General features: G+C 30.5%; 1 long non-coding RNA gene across 3 annotated transcripts; it reads left to right on the plus strand.

The window, feature by feature from the left end:
* The first annotated feature begins 1,382 nt into the window (after nt 1–1,382).
* On the plus strand, nt 1,383–8,527 carry LOC131012399 (uncharacterized). Of its 3 annotated transcripts, none has more exons than XR_009097312.1 (5): nt 1,383–2,394; nt 2,714–4,037; nt 4,162–6,398; nt 7,735–7,806; nt 8,166–8,527. It is a non-coding gene; the product is annotated as an uncharacterized LOC131012399 (long non-coding RNA). The 3 variants fall into 3 exon arrangements; XR_009097310.1 differs by having other exon boundaries at nt 1,384–2,394; nt 3,731–3,802; XR_009097311.1 differs by lacking the exon at nt 1,383–2,394 and having other exon boundaries at nt 2,401–4,037.
* Nucleotides 8,528–9,290: the final 763 nt, after the last annotated feature.

Consider the following 9,290-nt stretch of genomic DNA (forward strand, 5'->3'; position numbering starts at 1 on the left):
TTTTTAACCAAAAATCTCAAAAACGAAAAATTTGTGGATAAGGAGGCTAATAACAAATGACCAATTAATTAAACTAAAAGAAGGAAGAACAAGTATCTATTCGTGTACCACTTAATCCATTTACTACTTATCCACTTCTAAAAGCCTAAAATCTCCCAAATTCTGTCACGAATCATGTGACTAGTAGTTGTTTGCATTTTTAAAATTTTCCGTGACCAAAATGATTTCTCTTTTCATTCCTTCATAAAATGAAAAAGAAAGATGTGATCTATGTTAATCTAGAAATGATGATCACCTCTTTGCTTCATTTTCAAGACCGTGATTAAATTGATTATAGACATTTTTTTCACTTTTATTTTAGATTTTTATTTTCCTGAAGAATACTAAAAGATATGGATAATGTTTCTTTGTCATAAAAAAGGGTGTTGGTCTCATTATTTTTGACATAATGTGAGAGGTGACATTGGCAATGGACAACATGTGAATTTGATTCTTGCTTTTGCTAAAGGAGTGAATATTAAGGTTTACTCATTTATTGATGCCAACAAGAAAAATCTAAAGTTCCTTTTATTTCTTTATTTGCATTTTACCATTATCCATTCTTATATATTACCAAAAAGAGGTATACTTTTTTTTTTACAATTATAAGAGGTATTTATTATATAATTAAATAAATAACCGCACATAGACGGGATCTCTACACCACATAAAGATGGAAAAATTATCCGCATACAGACGGGACCACTATCCACACAAAAGTGGGAAAACTACCCATATGTAGGCAAGATTGAACCCAAGTTCTCTCACAAAGGAGAGTCTTTGAGTGTTTCAGCTTTGACACTTGAGTTAGACTTCATTGACAAAAAGAGATTTACTTTATAAAGAAAACTAATAACAACAAAAGTTAACATTTGATTTTGAGAAAATATTCCTGAAATGCCCCGAGCAGAAGTAAAGAGTGACCGTTGGTACACAAGGCACAAACAAAGAGCAATTATTAATGCTTCAACGTGAAGGGGGACATGAACGAACCAAAACACACTTGAAAGAGATGAACTCTAAGAGTATGTAGGAATGTAACTACATATATGATGAGAGCTTAAATGATTTGATATATGTTACTCATAAAAATAAAATGAATAATCTTTTCTGGTGACCACCTAGAAGAAATCCAAGATTAAACAGGCTAGGTTTGAAGCAATTTCATTCTATGATGGATGACTCTATGAGAAGTTTAAAGAAGTGAGTGAAAACAAAACATGTTAAAAAAGATTCGTATAGCAATTTCATGATGAGAGAGACCCCTCAAAAAGTTTCATAGAGATTCGAGTAATAACAAAACATGTCACAGCCCAAAACCGTTTAGTTCATTTGCAATTTTTATTTGAAAATTATTAAAGTTTCGCGTTATTAATATATATATATCTATTGAGCGAATTTATGAATATGTCTAGTCGCGCTCCTAGTCAGATAGATAATTTTAAGTTATAAATTATAACTTTAGCAAATGAAAATTATGCTCAAAGATTGGGCCTGAATAAATATTTATAAATTTCTTGATATTGAGCCATGTATATATATTTTCTTACGTTTGGGCTTTAAATAGCTCATTTTATAAGCTTATTTATAATTGGACCTGAATTATGTTTTAAGCTGAGAATTTTATAGAAGGGCCCATAAAAACCATATTATGATATTTTACTGATTCTTAATTATGAAGCTTTATTCTGAGATACAAGAACGTGCCAAATTCTTTTGCAATGATTTTAAAACAATTATTCAAGTTTCAATATTTATAGTTAATTAATGATTTCAAGGATTTGGATACCTTATTTTCGTATCTGCAAATTAACAATTTCTACTCTATTTATTTACATTTGTTTAAAGAAGTCTCCAAGCCAGCCATTCCTATTTTCATTCTTATCAGATATCTAACCGCCCTAGTTAGATGTGACTTTGAACTATAAATTATACCTATGGAAATAAAGATCTATACTCATATTTTTATATAAATTTGTGCCTAAATAAAATTATTTATTTAAATATATTTATTATGACATTATATTGATTTTTGGATAAAGAATAAAATATTTTCTTAATTTTTATTAATGTTGGGCTTGTTGTTATTAATGGGCTAAAGCTTCATATTTTTCATGGAAGCCCATACATTCTTATATATTATATAAATTATTATTTTAATTTAAAAGAAGGTATAGGTGTATCACTTTGCTACAGCCATTTCATTTCACTCGGCCACGTTTCGTCTCAAAACATTCTTGAGCCACAAGTATCATCTCAAATTTTCTTATTTAAAACATCATCCTTTATCATCTCAGTTATCATGCCAAAAACGCAGCAATCTTTAAGATCATTTGTGCTCTTTTCTCTGTAAAGGTAATTTTATTATTTCTGCAAATTTTCATTTTCCTACAGTTCACTTCTATATCTGCACAAAATACAATTTTTAATAATTTTAAACTCTCACAATTCATTTTACTCTCAAATTCTAAAATCCCCAACATCTTCAATTCAAAAGCAAACAGAAGATTCAAAAGCCTTTCCGTAAAATTTGATTTCCACAGCAGCAAATTTTGAAGCAGCAAACTTTGATTGATCTCTTTCACACGTTTATGTTCAAACAAGTAATTCAATCTATTTAAACCTCATTGTATCATTCTCATTCCATCAGTTTCAAATCATAAACCATCAACAGATTTCTCCATTTGCTCTTTTCACAAAATAATTCAATCTGCCATTTCTCACTGCACATCATCAATCGGTAATTCTCATAAACTTGTATAGTTTTATTTTCATATGCAAAGATCTCTGCTTTCTTTCAATTTACAGAAAACAACCAAACTCCCACAAAATTCTTATTTTTATAAATCCAAACATGCATACACACATCATTAGATCTAGTGTTTGTAATTCATAAGAAATCGAAAAGGAATACATATTCATTGATTTTACAGAAAACAAATTTAGATTTAGAAACCTATATTGATAAAGGGAGTTGGGATGAAGTGGGATGAGGAGCTACCCGCCGGAGCAGGGGGCGGCGTCAGATGGTTGTCTGGCCGGATCTGGAAAGGGAGAGAGGGCGGCGGCGGCAGTACAAGAAGGGAGGCGGCTGGACGCGCCTCCGTCGACACAGGGACGGCGGTGGTGGCGTTGCGGTCGGCCAATTGGGAGGAAGAAGAGGAGTCGTCGGCCTCCGGCGACGGTGTGCCGGTGGCGGAGGCAGGGGGAGGCCGAGGGAGAGAGGGAGAAGGGGGAAAGGGAGCCTGCGTGAATGGTGAAGTGGGGTGAGCTGCGTATTTTGTAATTGTGTGGTGAAAGTGAGAGTTAAATTAGGGATTTAAGAGAGAGAATGAATTTGGGCTTAAGGGTGGGCTAAAGCTTTAATTGGGGCTTAATTTATTAAATGGTTGGGCATTAATTTTACTAAATAAGTTGGGCTTAATTCTACTTTTAATATGGCTGCATTTGCATATATTTTTACAAATGATATTATTAAATTTTATATTTCGATTTACATTATTAATTTGAACTTAGTTTTAATTAAATATTGAGCCCAAATATTTTTATAAGAAAAGCTCTTTTATAATCTATTAGACCAATGATTTTTAAATGGTTATATGATAATAAATTCTTAAGATTTAAATTACTATTACTATTATTATTTTTATAGATTCAAATAGGCCCTTATATTTTGAATTTATCTGACTAGGTGCGGCGCGACTAGGACGTGAACTTTAAATTCTTGCAGTTAATTTTCAAAACTCAAAAGTTCAAGTTTCAGGTGTGGGATTTATTTCAGTACATGCACGTGGTTAATATTTGTCCATTTTAATATTATGTGTTTACCGTATGTGTTGTAAAAATATTTATCGCTAGGGGCCAGTATAATTGGTCCAGGACTTCACCGTCCTTGGTATGCCACAAAGCGATTTCATGTTACAGGGTTGCAACCATTATATGGTCGCCAGGGGCCCACATATAGGGTCCGGGACATTAAAGTCCTTGGAGTTGCCACAGTGCGTATGGAAATTTATGTTACGTTATGACAATATGTGTTACCATTTTATTAACATGGACAATTATTGCATGTTTCCACACTGAGTGTACCCTGTATGCTCATCCCATATTTAACATTTTCAGGTTTTAAAGGCCGGAAGCGCGTGGAAGGTCGAATGGCGAGTAAAATGTTTTGAATTTAGTTATACTTAAAAACGTTATGTTTAGTAAAGTATTTTAACATAAGATATTTATTTCCCTATTTTCACATTAAATATTTATTTATAGTCATTATTTTCCACGTGCGTTTTCATTTAAAATTAAAATGAATTTGGGTGTCACAAGTCGAATGGGCGCGTCGAATCTATTTAAAGATAAATGTTTCCTAAAACATATTATGTTATTTCATGTGATATCTCTTGATTATGTAAACTCTGAAATTCTATACTATTTGAGATTTGTGTGTGATTTGTTTAAATAAATGTTATTATATTATTTTAATGTCATGACTTGTTTAATTTATATTTAAATTCATTTCAAATATTTATTTAAGAATTTATATCTTTACGAAAATATATACATGGATACATACATAATTTTAATTATATAAAGATTTTATTTTGTTATATTTTCCGCTGCTAAAAAGATATTATTTTATATTTAGAGTTTTTCCTTAGTATAAGTTTTATTAATTAGTTAATTATTTTTCTGACATCTTCATGTCATGCTTTGAAAATAAAGTTGTTAAATTTATGATTTAAAAATCAAGATTTATATTTGAATACATTATTGAAAATTTTGATATCTTATAAATCGTTTTAAAAGTGCTTTAAAGACCAATTTTATTTAAAGAATTCTTTTTCTTAAAATTTATTTTCGAAAATATTTATTTTAAAAAATGAGTTTTAAATTATTTTAAAAGACTTCCGTATTAAATATTTATTTAAATTTTATATTTAACTCCTTAATTAGATTAGGGTGTTACAGCATGGTATCAGAGCAGGTCTACTTTCCTGTAGACTCTGCAAAATATTTTACATAAAATTCTTAAATGTCATGTGTGAGAAAATCCATTCGACCTCTACGTGCTCCGGGTTCAAGGTAAATGTATTTTAAAAGTATTTCAAAATATTTTTATGGGGATGAGTATAAATTGTTTACGTTGAAAGTATGTTGAAATTTGCTGCAATAATTGAAGTTATTATCAGAAAGTTCAAGTTCATTATGCAAGTTATTATGAGAAAGTTCAGTATTCAAATTACATGTTGAAGATTATTGCAGCTATGAATTGTTAATTTCGAGGACGAAATTTTTTTTAAGTGGGTAGGTTTGTCACAGCCCAAAACCGTTTAGTTCATTTGCAATTTTTATTTGAAAATTATTAAAGTTTCGCGTTATTAATATATATATATCTATTGAGCGAATTTATGAATATGTCTAGTCGCGCTCCTAGTCAGATAGATAATTTTAAGTTATAAATTATAACTTTAGCAAATGAAAATTATGCTCAAAGATTGGGCCTGAATAAATATTTATAAATTTCTTGATATTGAGCCATGTATATATATTTTCTTACGTTTGGGCTTTAAATAGCTCATTTTATAAGCTTATTTATAATTGGACCTGAATTATGTTTTAAGCTGAGAATTTTATAGAAGGACCCATAAAAACCATATTATGATATTTTACTGATTCTTAATTATGAAGCTTTATTCTGAGATACAAGAACGTGCCAAATTCTTTTGCAATGATTTTAAAACAATTATTCAAGTTTCAATATTTATAGTTAATTAATGATTTCAAGGATTTGGATACCTTATTTTCGTATCTGCAAATTAACAATTTCTACTCTATTTATTTACATTTGTTTAAAGAAGTCTCCAAGCCAGCCATTCCTATTTTCATTCTTATCAGATATCTAACCGCCCTAGTTAGATGTGACTTTGAACTATAAATTATACCTATGGAAATAAAGATCTATACTCATATTTTTATATAAATTTGTGCCTAAATAAAATTATTTATTTAAATATATTTATTATGACATTATATTGATTTTTGGATAAAGAATAAAATATTTTCTTAATTTTTATTAATGTTGGGCTTGTTGTTATTAATGGGCTAAAGCTTCATATTTTTCATGGAAGCCCATACATTCTTATATATTATATAAATTATTATTTTAATTTAAAAGAAGGTATAGGTGTATCACTTTGCTACAGCCATTTCATTTCACTCGGCCACGTTTCGTCTCAAAACATTCTTGAGCCACAAGTATCATCTCAAATTTTCTTATTTAAAACATCATCCTTTATCATCTCAGTTATCATGCCAAAAACGCAGCAATCTTTAAGATCATTTGTGCTCTTTTCTCTGTAAAGGTAATTTTATTATTTCTGCAAATTTTCATTTTCCTACAGTTCACTTCTATATCTGCACAAAATACAATTTTTAATAATTTTAAACTCTCACAATTCATTTTACTCTCAAATTCTAAAATCCCCAACATCTTCAATTCAAAAGCAAACAGAAGATTCAAAAGCCTTTCCGTAAAATTTGATTTCCACAGCAGCAAATTTTGAAGCAGCAAACTTTGATTGATCTCTTTCACACGTTTATGTTCAAACAAGTAATTCAATCTATTTAAACCTCATTGTATCATTCTCATTCCATCAGTTTCAAATCATAAACCATCAACAGATTTCTCCATTTGCTCTTTTCACAAAATAATTCAATCTGCCATTTCTCACTGCACATCATCAATCGGCAATTCTCATAAACTTGTATAGTTTTATTTTCATATGCAAAGATCTCTGCTTTCTTTCAATTTACAGAAAACAACCAAACTCCCACAAAATTCTTATTTTTATAAATCCAAACATGCATACACACATCATTAGATCTAGTGTTTGTAATTCATAAGAAATCGAAAAGGAATACATATTCATTGATTTTACAGAAAACAAATTTAGATTTAGAAACCTATATTGATAAAGGGAGTTGGGATGAAGTGGGATGAGGAGCTACCCGCCGGAGCAGGGGGCGGCGTCAGATGGTTGTCTGGCCGGATCTGGAAAGGGAGAGAGGGCGGCGGCGGCAGTACAAGAAGGGAGGCGGCTGGACGCGCCTCCGTCGACACAGGGACGGCGGTGGTGGCGTTGCGGTCGGCCAATTGGGAGGAAGAAGAGGAGTCGTCGGCCTCCGGCGACGGTGTGCCGGTGGCGGAGGCAGGGGGAGGCCGAGGGAGAGAGGGAGAAGGGGGAAAGGGAGCCTGCGTGAATGGTGAAGTGGGGTGAGCTGCGTATTTTGTAATTGTGTGGTGAAAGTGAGAGTTAAATTAGGGATTTAAGAGAGAGAATGAATTTGGGCTTAAGGGTGGGCTAAAGCTTTAATTGGGGCTTAATTTATTAAATGGTTGGGCATTAATTTTACTAAATAAGTTGGGCTTAATTCTACTTTTAATATGGCTGCATTTGCATATATTTTTACAAATGATATTATTAAATTTTATATTTCGATTTACATTATTAATTTGAACTTAGTTTTAATTAAATATTGAGCCCAAATATTTTTATAAGAAAAGCTCTTTTATAATCTATTAGACCAATGATTTTTAAATGGTTATATGATAATAAATTCTTAAGATTTAAATTACTATTACTATTATTATTTTTATAGATTCAAATAGGCCCTTATATTTTGAATTTATCTGACTAGGTGCGGCGCGACTAGGACGTGAACTTTAAATTCTTGCAGTTAATTTTCAAAACTCAAAAGTTCAAGTTTCAGGTGTGGGATTTATTTCAGTACATGCACGTGGTTAATATTTGTCCATTTTAATATTATGTGTTTACCGTATGTGTTGTAAAAATATTTATCGCTAGGGGCCAGTATAATTGGTCCAGGACTTCACCGTCCTTGGTATGCCACAAAGCGATTTCATGTTACAGGGTTGCAACCATTATATGGTCGCCAGGGGCCCACATATAGGGTCCGGGACATTAAAGTCCTTGGAGTTGCCACAGTGCGTATGGAAATTTATGTTACGTTATGACAATATGTGTTACCATTTTATTAACATGGACAATTATTGCATGTTTCCACACTGAGTGTACCCTGTATGCTCATCCCATATTTAACATTTTCAGGTTTTAAAGGCCGGAAGCGCGTGGAAGGTCGAATGGCGAGTAAAATGTTTTGAATTTAGTTATACTTAAAAACGTTATGTTTAGTAAAGTATTTTAACATAAGATATTTATTTCCCTATTTTCACATTAAATATTTATTTATAGTCATTATTTTCCACGTGCGTTTTCATTTAAAATTAAAATGAATTTGGGTGTCACAAGTCGAATGGGCGCGTCGAATCTATTTAAAGATAAATGTTTCCTAAAACATATTATGTTATTTCATGTGATATCTCTTGATTATGTAAACTCTGAAATTCTATACTATTTGAGATTTGTGTGTGATTTGTTTAAATAAATGTTATTATATTATTTTAATGTCATGACTTGTTTAATTTATATTTAAATTCATTTCAAATATTTATTTAAGAATTTATATCTTTACGAAAATATATACATGGATACATACATAATTTTAATTATATAAAGATTTTATTTTGTTATATTTTCCGCTGCTAAAAAGATATTATTTTATATTTAGAGTTTTTCCTTAGTATAAGTTTTATTAATTAGTTAATTATTTTTCTGACATCTTCATGTCATGCTTTGAAAATAAAGTTGTTAAATTTATGATTTAAAAATCAAGATTTATATTTGAATACATTATTGAAAATTTTGATATCTTATAAATCGTTTTAAAAGTGCTTTAAAGACCAATTTTATTTAAAGAATTCTTTTTCTTAAAATTTATTTTCGAAAATATTTATTTTAAAAAATGAGTTTTAAATTATTTTAAAAGACTTCCGTATTAAATATTTATTTAAATTTTATATTTAACTCCTTAATTAGATTAGGGTGTTACAAAACACGCTAAAAAAGACTTGTAATTATCTGTGAGGACAGTTGTTAAATTTGGAGTGTGGTCCTTACAACTTCAATATACTCCCTCCGTCCACCAATCAACTTCCCATTTGCCTCTAAAATTTTGTCCACCAATTAACTTCCCACTCTGCTTTTTGGACTTATATACCCTCCCTTACTTTTTAAATTACTACACTTTATCAATTGGACCCACCACACTCTATCATTACTTGTCTAATTAATCCAATTTTGATTTTAATTAAATAGAGTAGGATATTTCAAAAT

This window comes from Salvia miltiorrhiza, chromosome 2 (genome assembly GCF_028751815.1).
Source record: "Salvia miltiorrhiza cultivar Shanhuang (shh) chromosome 2, IMPLAD_Smil_shh, whole genome shotgun sequence".
Classification (NCBI taxonomy): domain Eukaryota; kingdom Viridiplantae; phylum Streptophyta; class Magnoliopsida; order Lamiales; family Lamiaceae; genus Salvia; species Salvia miltiorrhiza.